Source organism: Callionymus lyra, chromosome 14 (assembly GCF_982586985.1).
Source record: "Callionymus lyra chromosome 14, fCalLyr1.hap1.1, whole genome shotgun sequence".
NCBI lineage: Eukaryota > Metazoa > Chordata > Actinopteri > Syngnathiformes > Callionymidae > Callionymus > Callionymus lyra.
Window position 1 is genome coordinate 14235177 of NC_141831.1, and position 12749 is coordinate 14247925.

Here is a 12749-nt window from a genome sequence, read left to right on the forward strand (position 1 = left end):
CTCGCACTTTGGCACGAACCAGGCAGCGATACATAAATCCCGCTGACATACTTTTGCACAGAGTAGTGGGTGTTGGTAAATGACAAAAGCCCCGCAGTCAAGTAAATCACAACACAATGTTGTGTGCGTCTGATTTTCCATTCTGCTAAATAACACATCTTGATTGAGGGATGTGCGGCGGGGTTCGGAGGATTGGGAAACTGTGCAGCTCTATTAAAACCTGAAATAAGAAATTCCCACAGGATGTTTACAAGCAGGCGCTCTTTTGACTCTCGTGAATGTTTGCGGTTCCAAGAAAGACTCGGATTTTGCCCTGAAACAACAACAACAACTGTATACAAATAAACATGTATGTGTATGTGTAAGTGTGTGTGTGTGTGTGTATATGTGTATATATGTGTATATGTGTATATATATGTGTATATGTGTATGTGTATATATATGTGTATATGTGTATATATATATGTGTATATGTGTATATATATGTGTATATGTGTATATATATGTGTATATATATGTGTGTGTATATGTGTATATATATGTGTATATATGTGTATATGTGTATATATATGTGTATATGTGTATATATATGTGTATATATATGTGTATATGTGTATATATATATGTGTATATGTGTATATATATATGTGTATATATATATGTGTATATGTGTATATATATATGTGTATATGTGTATATATATATGTGTATATATATGTGTATATGTGTATAAACCTCAGTATTTCAGCTTCTTCCAGCAATTGTAAGGCCATTAAATAACAAATATATTAAATTAATACATTAAATGAATATTGGATGAGGATGATGTACATAATTTTCACCTTCTTTCTGCAATTTATTCAGATTATTTACTGTTTTTTCTTATTCAATATTGAAGATACAAACAGTCCATTCTGCTTTATTATTCTCACACTTTGCCTTTATAACTATGATCTTTTTTTTACTATTGGAAAAAATAAAACAGCACTAATGTGGCAGACAAAGAGATTAAAATAGTAATGATGTGCTGATGAAGCTTCACGAAGCAGGGTCATGTTGTTTAGAGGTCAGAAGGTGGCGCCATTAGTTGCAAAATGATGTGATGTTTAACACAGTCTCAATGTGATATGATGTAATTTAACACATTGAAAAAATAATAAAAATAGATTAAAAAGTTGGACAACGGGGAGCTACCAAATAGTATAGGAAGAAAAAAAGGAATAATCGACCCATCAATCCTCACTTGTCAAAGCTATTAAAAAAATCTAAACACAAATTATACGACGCCAACTATTGTGTCCTGCCTTAATGATTTATCTTACAATAAAGCTAGTTTCAGTCTTCATGAACCTGCACCTGTCCTCTGTGCATCTCGTTGAAGTGAAGGGCAGCTCATTACTTTCAGCTTTTTTTTCCACTCGTCTCATCAGATCATGCTGTTTAATGTTTTTCTATTTCACTTTCTCCACGTCGAAGCCGCCCAAATTTTTAATGATTTCTTAAGTTCAATCATCTGCAGTAGATGCCACTCTGCCAAGTGCAACATGAAATATAAATTCTGAGTCCAGTTATTTTTTTCTTCTCCAAACCAAAGTTCTGAGTCAATTAGAATCAGACTCTGATGATAATAACTTCTGTTGGTTTAACTAACTTGAGTTATTGCAGTTAACTAGTGATGGTCGGATAAAGCTTCATGAAACAGTCTCATTATTTTCAGAGTCCACCAGATGGTGGTCTCTGCACTATTTTCCTTTTGTTTTGAACAACTGTTCTAATGAAACATCACATCAAACTAATTAAACTGATGGCGCCACCTACTGACCTCTAAACAACATGACACTGTTTCATGAAGCTTCATGAGCACATCACTACAACTTCTGAGATGTTGCAATTAAGGTTTAAAAATGTTGTTTTTGTTTCTTTTAATTCCATTAGCTCGGAGGTGTCAAACTATCTCTCTCTTTTCAAACACAAGCTAGACAATGTATCTTTCTATACGGTAGAGTCAAGGCCCGGGGGCCAAATCTGGCCCGCCAAGTCGCTTTTATGTGGCCTCTCGGATTTTCTGCTCAAATCAAAGTAGATAAATGCTCATGTTGATATTTTGACCTATGAAGACAAATGTATAGAGACTTTTTAAAGGATTAAAATGATGTTGAAAGAAAGTAATTCACGGGAGTATTTGATTAAGACAAACGGAGATTATAAAGATAAATAAAAATAAAATATCGCAATCAGACATTTTTTTTCGACTCGCAACTTGGTCGTCTGAAGCATTTTGGCACCTTGCGTGATTTTAGTGAACACCTCTTGATCTATGGCATCGTAAAGGCCAATTTTGTGTCTCAATTTATTTTCTTTACGACCACGACCAGACCCAAATGGTTCGGAGCCAAGGCAATAAGCGATTAAATTAAAATGTGTTTTTCCTCTTTTAATGATGGCCAAAAACCATAATTTCCCCCTTTTGATTCCCCCCCCCCCAGCTTTTCCCATTTTGATCCACAGAAAAAATATCTGTATTTTATCTGAAAAGAAAAAAACGAAATCTCGCCGAGGTGCTGATTGAAGTTCTTTTGAGATCCAATAAGTCGAGGCTTATTTAGCTCGGTGTCTCTTTTACGGGCTAATTGCTGCAGAAGCAACTTGAAAATGCACGGTCGATTCAAATTGTTTCTAACAATGCCGACCAAGGTCAGTGTCCGTCAGGTCTTGATTGGCAGGTGACAGGAGATGGTGAGTGTGGGTACACCAGTCGGGAAGGGGGGGGGGATGGGGTAACAGGACACTGATGGGATAATGCAGTTTGCATTGACAACAGGAAAGATGCATTTTTTTTTTTTTTATCTTCCCGACAAATCTTTTGTGTATCGTCCACTGCTCTGTGGCTCCTGCTTCTTATTCTGGGATAAGAATCAATCTCCTAATGGACATCACATCACACGCATTGCCAGAGGTTGTTCTCCATTTTTTTTTTTTTTTTTTGTGTCCGTCTGCAATCACTGGCTACACCAAAAGAAAGCTAAGTGGCATATCTGTTTTCGTTACTCTCGTCTCAAGGTTAAGAAATGTTTCCATCATTATAATGAAATCCCGTGCCAAAAAAAAAAAGAAAAAGTAAGTGGGCTCATTCCGACTGAAAGCACTTTTCATCCCCCCTTTTTTTCCCAGGAGCCGCCGAGGGCACTGGACAACTTTTGCTGGCTTTCAGGATTCCACATCTCAGATATTAGTTTATTTGCATTTAGATTATGAGATTGTTCTGAGCAGATCGCGTTAATGATCTTCCTGGGAATACACAAAAAAAACACATCCCGACTGAATGGGGTTCATAAGAGTGAAACGGGAATGAGTATTCCACTGACTTTCATCATGTGAAAACACCACAAAAAGGGGATTAAATGCAGCTGTTTTGCTCACAAATCTAAAATAAAACTGAAACGTTCACTGCATGCGTATCAATTTGCATGGAAGCCGGGGGGGGTTTTAGCAGCATATCCCTTTTCTGCAGATGGAAAGTATAAGAGCTTTACTTTTAATTCTCCCGCTATAATGCCTTCCCTGCATGCATATTACCTCGGCAAATGATCTGTAATCTTTGTGAGATTAAGTGAACGCGTTTGTGAGGTAAATGAAGCGGTGCTCGAACTAGGATTTAAGTCGATAAATAAAGACGACATTCCTGTCGTCCCGTTTCCGGTCTAACCCTCCATCCATCCATTCATCCATCCTTCAACGCTTACGCAAGGTTCTGGAGTGGGGGGAGGTGCCGACTTTTTCTCTCACCAGAAGCCTTCTGTTGTCGTACCGGGAGAATACTTCGGCGTTCCGATGCCAACTGTGAGAGAGCCTCTGCTATTAGACTCCAATTCACACGATTCTGCACTTACACTTAATATTTTGAGTGCACCAGTGTGCGGAAATGTCGCACCCTTAACGGTCACCGTCTTGTTTTACAGTGTACTGTAAAGCAGTGCATTTAGAGAAGTGCAAGATTTGAACACGGCATGTATATACCATATTCTTTTGGACTATATAATGCACAGGATTATAGGGTACTTTAGTCTAGAGCATAGTATCATTATAAAAACGCAAGGCTCCTGATAACATAGTGGTGTAATTTCATAGTTTCCCAACATTTGGATGGATATTTGAGCACAACGTAACATTTAAAACCGGGTTGAGGTTAGTAAATACAACCTGAATTGAAAAATAAGGCATACAAGATGATGAATCAATTTTTGACAAAACTCACAGATTTAAACTTCGCCTTATAGTCCGAAAAATATTGCAATATGGACTTAATATCAGTGACGTGGTAAGTTTCAATTTCGGTCCCTACTATCGTCGGCACTTCCTACGTGATGACAACAAAACACCAACGCTAACGTCTTTTCAAAAACTTTTTTTTTTTATTAGTTTATGTTGTGGACAATTTTTACCGAAACAAAAAATGTATATTATCAAGAAGAGACATTTAACTTGCACCCTAATGGAATGGGTTCGTTTCAAAATGTGACGACGCTGCTGTTTGGCTGAACCATGTCCCATGCTACTTATTAAACGTATTAGTAATCACTACATTTCAATCGTTTTTTATTTAGTAAAGCTGTTTGTTTGGAAATCCCTGTTGACTTGAATGTTCATATTGCATTGGAAAGACGGATGGATCGAGGCACTTTTAAAAGGCACCTCAACTGTCTATCTTATATATTATATATGATATATTATATATGATATATTATATATGTTATATTGTATATTATCTTTATCTGGTTCCATCTTGAGTATCTCCCGAATGCCTACCTTTGGACTCCCTTCGGAGAAAAGTAATTTTTGGCCACTTGTCACTTAGAACTTGTTCTTTCGGCTGCAAATTTGATGACCATAGATTTAGTACTTTAGAAGCTTTGTCTTCTGGTTCAGCTCTTAATTTATTTAGTCCGGTTACTGAGATACTTTTTGAATAATCATCTCCTATAGTATGAAACCAACTATGTAGAAAATGTTCTTTTTTACGGCGCAAAAGAAGAAAAAGCCTCTAAACGTTGACCTGGATCCGTACGTTTCAATGAAAAAAACAATATGTCAGAGGGAAGTGCTTGGGAGTGTGTACACAACAATAGTATTTGCAAACAAACAGACCCGTAGCCAAAGAAGTTAAGCACATCAAAACAATTGGCCCAGTTCTGTCTCCGTCTCTCTCCTCTCATCACTCTCTCTCTCACTCCCCCAATCCCCTCTCAGCTCATCTCATGTCCACAGATGACAGGAGGTATTCTTTGCTAATCCCCGTCCATTATGCTCCCGTGCAAAATCGGGGAGCTTCTGTCTTGCATATAGAAATGATATTTCCCCATGTCTACGGGGGCCACGAGTGGGTCGCTCATTAGCTCCTCTTATCTCAACATGTCGTTGGACTCGACGAAGAGTTTTCGGCTTCTTGACATGTCGACATGTGTATCGTGTCTGTCATCATACCGTCCACTTCCCTCCCTTTTTCTCCTTCTCCGGCTCTGACTTCACAAAGAGATTCATCAATGAGAAAGAAAAAAAGGGGGTCACACCTTTCAGAGGTTGTCAGTGATTGCTGCAGTATTTCAGGGCTTTCCCCGCACTCTGGTCCACACGGGCAGATAAAAAAGAAAAATGGGGTGTTTCATGACACTAACAAAAGCTTCACCGTTCAAATATATGGCAGCTTTCAACACTTTATTGGATATGATGGCAATAACAATTTCAACAATATGTATACACAAATATATATTTTTTAAGCTGGTGTGTAGTGAAGACATTGTTTCATGATACATTTAAAAAAAGGCCACTAGATGGCACTCTGAGTTTTGGTTGATTCTTGCTAATTATAACAAGATAGAGAGTGCCATCTAGTGGAAAAATTAAGAAAATGTACCACGATACAGTGTCTCCACTACTAATGATGTGCTGGCGAAGCTTCATGAAACAGTGTCATGTTGTCTAGAAGTCAGTTGGTGGCGCCATCGGTTTAAAAAAAGATGTTTCATTAGAAAGGTTGTTTTAAATAAAGGAAAATAGTGCGGAGACCGCCATCTAGTGGGCTCTAGAAATAATGACACTGCTTCATGAAGCTTCATCAGACCATTACTTTTCACTAAAAAGGTTTCAAGACTTCTACTAACCCATATCTAATAAAGATTTTCAATCACCTTTAATTTTTTCTTTTTATGTTCGTCATTTAATTAAACATATTATTAATATAATGTGTTCGAAAAATATATTTTTTAAACTAAATTAATACATTTCTATATTATTTATATTGGATTTCCTTTTAATATCTTAATATAGGTTTGTCGTGGTCAACAGGGTCGTGCTTTAAAAATTAAAGGGGCCACAATATATTCAGTGACTATCATTAGAGGCCATCAGATTAAAAAGAAGGATGGGATAAATGTCATTAATATAATCTTTGAACTTTTGAAAAAGAACATCCAAAATTGCAAAATAAAATGGGGTAAATTGTATTTTTTTATTGTATATTATTCACTATGATATATAAAACAACATCTTTAATATACATTTTTATACAGTATATCATTTTTTGAATTACTTTGAGGAACAAGAAGCTCTCACAAAAAGTATTATTAAAAACAAAGAAGTTGTATATAGAATAGTCAAATGCTCTGCCTCGTTCCTTTGTCGAAAGACTTTATCGTTGATATATTTACATTTTTTATGGTTTTGAGTAAAAAATATGCTACTGAGCTCTAAACAATACTGCTTCAAGAAGCTTTGTCAGTCCATTGCTTGCATATTTATACTCAAAACCATAAAAAATATATTTAAAAAATGTAAATATCTCAACGATGGTCAGATGGCCACAATAAAAGTCGCAGGGAAAAAAAAAAAGGCAATTTGTCATTGGTGACCTCTCTGCTGTTATTTCCTCATTGGATGCCGGCCAACAGTAATTTTATTCACTCCATCTGTTCCTGAGTTGTTGAATTTCAAATTAAAAGAGAATTAATTCATAGTCGCTCTTTTACATTTACAATCGAAAAGGCCACAGTTTTTCAGGAGATTTTTCTCTTTACAAGTGTGTGAATGATCGTGTCTCGGTCAAAAGAGCGTTGCAGCGGTTAATCAGCTCGTTTTTCCAAGTGGATCTCAGATGTCAAAGCATCTCTTTGATGCCCTAAAACATGGTCTAAAAATCCACAATAATATAGAACGTTACAAGACCTGATTGTTGTTGAAGTTCAATAATTTTCCTTTGACTTCCTTTATTCCGCTGTTCGAGATTAAATCTCAGCAGGTGGATCTACGGGATTAAAGTTCAAGATAAAGTAGGAACCATCAAGGATCTAGAACCATCACTATCTTGACTCATTTATTTTTTCTCTCTTTCTACCTTTCTTTGACCTTAAAATGATATACATTTTATTAAATAGTCATTATATTTTAAATAAAAGGATTAATCTGTTTGTTTTTTTAATCAGAAACTAACATTTATGTCATGTTTCTTGTGATCACAAATAAAAATGTATTATTAAGTCAAATTAATGTCTCAAACAACAAGCGTCCTCTTTGTATTTCTTCACTTTCTTTTTCACAATTTCCTTTTTTTCTTGGATTTCCATGTAAGTTTAATGATAATTTAATGGAACTTAAAGTTTTGTCCTTTCGCTCTGATGGCAGAGATATCAACCACTAAAATTTAGATTTTATTGGCAAAAAGACCCTTTACATCAGGGGTCCCAAACTCATCTGGGGGGCCAGTTGTCGAGGCTATTTATCAGTGGGGGGATTTTTTCCTTCACCTCTTTTATACAAATTTTATTTACATTTTGTTGTTTGGAATTTGTGGTTTTACACTACATTTCGGACAATAATTTAAATTATTTGAAATGATTGTTCATTCCTTAACCATCAGATATCGTACGAAAATTGAGTTATTTTTTAATTAAGTTTTACCTTACCTTCTTGACCGCATAATGTCATCTCACGGGGCTACAAATGGCCCACGGGTCGCAATTATGAAGCTTCAGATCAAGATTAAGAAATGGGAAATGTGACTTTACAATAGTACAGCTTGGGTTTCGTGGCAATTTCCAGCTTGCGTAATATGTATTAATGGTTAAAAATGTGTCGTAAATTACTAAAGTGGCCATTCTATCCAACTGTTTATGTAATCATGGGCCAGATGTCGTGTCATTAAACTTACAGTCAATTCATCAACTATTCAGGGAGAAGCAAAGATGAAATCTGTTGACACAATTTTAAACAAAAGTTTTTGTGTGTTTGTTTGTGCTGCATTTGAACCATTTTCACATCCTACTGAGATTTAACTCTAAATGTTTTTTTGAATTTTCCAATAGTAATGACAAAAAACGGATACAAAACTATTCACAGCAAGTATTTTCTTGGGTATCATCTTTCTTATGGACTTGTTTAAGCTAAAATAAATACATTAAATGTTCTTAACTCGTACAGACAGACATGGAAAAAACGCTTCTAGAAACAAAGACTATTCATATGTAGATGTTTTCCATGGTTTTCTTGAGGTTCCCATCAGAATGTCTTGAAGTCCTGATTATGCTTCTTCAATATGCATCTAAATTCTGCATCTGCATCCCCAGCAGTTTCCCATCATGCTCTTATAAATCACACTGTATATGCATACGATTTGCACACAAAGCAGATCACTGTTATCATTGAATATTCATTCTCTACACAGCTCAACTTCTAGTAACTTTGAATCCTTATGTTAGAATAAGAATGTGATTCTTCTATGACCTAATTTGTTGCATCAGTGTGTTATTATTGCTGATTATGTGTCTATAAAGGTGCGTTAATGCCATTTGATCTCTGATCTGAAATGCGCTCCCAGTAAATAAACCGCACTCATCAAGTCGACTTTTATGGCGGAGCTTAAAAGGGTCGTTCGAGAGCTACAGCCTGGTATAAATAAAGTTTCAATTCAGGTGGTTCTTGGCGTATCCTATGAGCCATTAGATGGAAACCTACCATCAAAGATGTTCCCTTGATCACGGCTTTTCTGAAACAACTATATGATCCTCATTTCAAGCTGACAAATGTAAACCAGTTTTCCTGATTTCCGGGTCAACTCACTTGTTGTAATATCTATTATTCGAATCAGATCAAAGTAAAAATAACTACATATGTCTTTGGCCATTTTTGTTTCATAGAGGGTCATGTTGGAAGGGACAGTCCGACCAAAGGAACTATGAGATTATATGAGTTGTTGGTAGTGATGGGTCAGCGAGGCTTCATGAAACAGTTGATGAGGTATCATTATCTTCTTTTTTGAACGACCACTAGATGTCACTCTCTACTTCATAATATTTGACTCCGATCTACTAATTTAAGCCTTTGAACACACTGTATCGTGATAACTTACTAGCTTTTTCGTGAAGCCTCATTAACCCACCACTAATTTTTGGGAAATAAATACTAAGGCCACAATGGCGACAATAAAATTCCATAAATAATGAAAACAACAAATGTATATTTGCCAAAAATCGTCTTTATATCGTATTTACAAGCAATTTTTATTCAATATAATTTAAGTAGTTAAAAGATGATTAATTACTTTCTGAAAGACCAAAAATAAAGAAGAAAAATGCACTTTGTTGACAATATTTATTAAGTATCCACAACTTTGTCGTGTATCCACAAAAGTAACAATTAAAACACATTCATCAAACTAATCACTATAAGAACCATTTTATATATATATATATATATATATATATATACATTTTTAGGTAAAAAACTGTTTGTCAATTTTCAAAAAGTATTATTTAAGCAACAAAAAATATATATTTAACTAAAAAAGCCTGTAAAAAAAGAGCCTATAAGTGGAGCCTGCCTTCTCCCATATTGTGATCTATTTTCATAGATATAATTGGATACCTTGTTTGGTCAAACTTGAATTGGGTCAATGGGACAAGACCGCAGGTGGCAGCAACATACCAGAACTTTCTTGCAACCCTGTGAAAAAGTGGGAAAGAGAGTCAGCCATGCATGCACTACATATGTTATGAAATCCAGACGTGTCTTTTAGAACACGGTTAACATTAATAATCTCTTCTTTTGTTAGATTTTGCTTTTGGAAAGATTAAAGCTGGCAAGAACCACCTTGGTGAAGATGCTGTCGGCTCTTTTTTTTAAATAGTTTTGTCTTATACTCACTTTTTCAGTGTAAACTGAATTTGGATTTATGGTTCAAACTAAAGGAGTTTCTCGTTTTCTGCCCGTCATCAGCTAATTTCACCTAAAAGTGATCATAGATGAATGAAGTAAATTGACAAGTATACCAAGAGTAAAGTAGTTTTCCATCTTTTTCGAGCAGTATTTCAGGCAACAATATCCCTCACTCTAACCCTAAACATACCCCTAACCATAACCCTAAACCTTAGCCCTAAACCCAACCCTAACCCATACACTTGGATGTCTTTACCTTTACAGTCCCCGATGACACAAGGTCTTGTTGTAATTACCTTGTATTTGAAGCAGATGTTCGGCCAGCAGAAAGCCAGATGCTGCCCTTGAAAATTAACAACTCACAGGTGAAGTTTGGTGTGTATTACCGTAAAGAAGTGCTTAAGCAGAAGGACCAATTATACTGTTTAGTCTTTAGGAGATTAAAAAACTCTAGGATTTAACCTGAAGACGCTGGGCTTTCAAAGATATTCACATATTTTAATGTTACTTATTACAGAGCTGAGGGAATACTTAAATGTCAGCTCATGTCGGGCCGACTATTAGTAACGTGGATGCTTTTGTCACTGCCATTTCGAAAACAATAGAGACAAGAAGTGTTTATTCATCTTCCACAAAAAAAAAAAAAAATTCATCAATCAATGTAAAGGGCAACTTTTTCTTTTGCGAGTTCTTGCATGAGTTGTTCTTGTTTTGGCAACTATTAGAGGCAATAAAACAAAACACCGAAACGTTAAAACTGTTTAAGTAAATCCAGGTGAAAAACCAAACCAATCCTCCACGTGTCATTGTATGTTTTTGAGAAAAGAAAAATTAATAAACAAAAATAAACAAGACCATAAAGTAATCCACTCCTTGTAGGGATGTATCGATACACCTCATATCATAACACGATTCAATATGATATATTCAGCTCACGATGTAATTTAATACGATTTATTCATTTCACGACATGATTCAATACGATTTATTCAGCTCACGATGTAATTTAATACGATTTATTCATTTCACGACATGATTCAATACGATTTATTCAGTTTATGATGTAATTCAATACGATTTATTCAGCTCACGATACGATTCAATACGATTTATTCAGTTTATGATGTAATTCAATATGGTTTATTCAGCTCACAATATGATTCAATACGATTTATTTAGCTAACGATGTAATTTAATACGATTTATTCAGCTCACAATACGATTCAATACGATTTATTTAGCTTACGATGTAATTTAATACGATTTATTCAGCTCACGATACGATTCAATACGATTTATTCAGCTCACGATATGATTCAATACGATTTATTCAGCTCACGATATGATTCAATACGATTTATTCAGCTTACGATGTAATTTAATACGATTTATTCAGCTCACAATACGATTCAATACGATTTATTCAGCTTACGATGTAATTTAATACGATTTATTCAGCTCACGATACGATTCAATACGATTTATTCAGCTCACGATGTAATTTAATACGATTTATTCATTTCACGACATGATTCAATACGATTTATTCAGCTCACGATGTAATTTAATACGATTTATTCATTTCACGACATGATTCAATACGATTTATTCAGTTTATGATGTAATTCAATACGATTTATTCAGCTCACGATACGATTCAATACGATTTATTCAGTTTATGATGTAATTCAATATGGTTTATTCAGCTCACGATATGATTCAATACGATTTATTTAGCTAACGATGTAATTTAATACGATTTATTCAGCTCACGATACGATTCAATACGATTTATTCAGCTCACGATACGATTCAATACGATTTATTCAGCTCACGATGTAATTTAATACGATTTATTCATTTCACGACATGATTCAATACGATTTATTCAGCTCACAATGTAATTTAATACGATTTATTCATTTCACGACATGATTCAATACGATTTATTCAGTTTATGATGTAATTCAATACGATTTATTCAGCTCACGATACGATTCAATACGATTTATTCAGTTTATGATGTAATTCAATATGGTTTATTCAGCTCACGATATGATTCAATACGATTTATTTAGCTAACGATGTAATTTAATACGATTTATTCAGCTCACGATACGATTCAATACGATTTATTTAGCTTACGATGTAATTTAATACGATTTATTCAGCTCACGATACGATTCAATACGATTTATTCAGCTCACGATATGATTCAATACGATTTATTCAGCTTACGATGTAATTTAATTGTTTTATTGTTATAGAGATGTAATTCAATACGATATATTAAGCTCACAACATGATTTGATATGATATATTTAGATCCTTTACGATTTGACACAATATATATTCAGTACACCATAAGATCTATTCAGTTCACGATACAATTTCATGTGATATATTTCACATTCTATCCTTCTGTTAACCATGTAATAACTATGATTTTTTTTTTTTTATAATAAAAAAATGGTTACAGTGCTGTTGAATATTGATACAGTATAGTGAAATTATTTTTGATATATAACATTAAATCCCTATTTTTT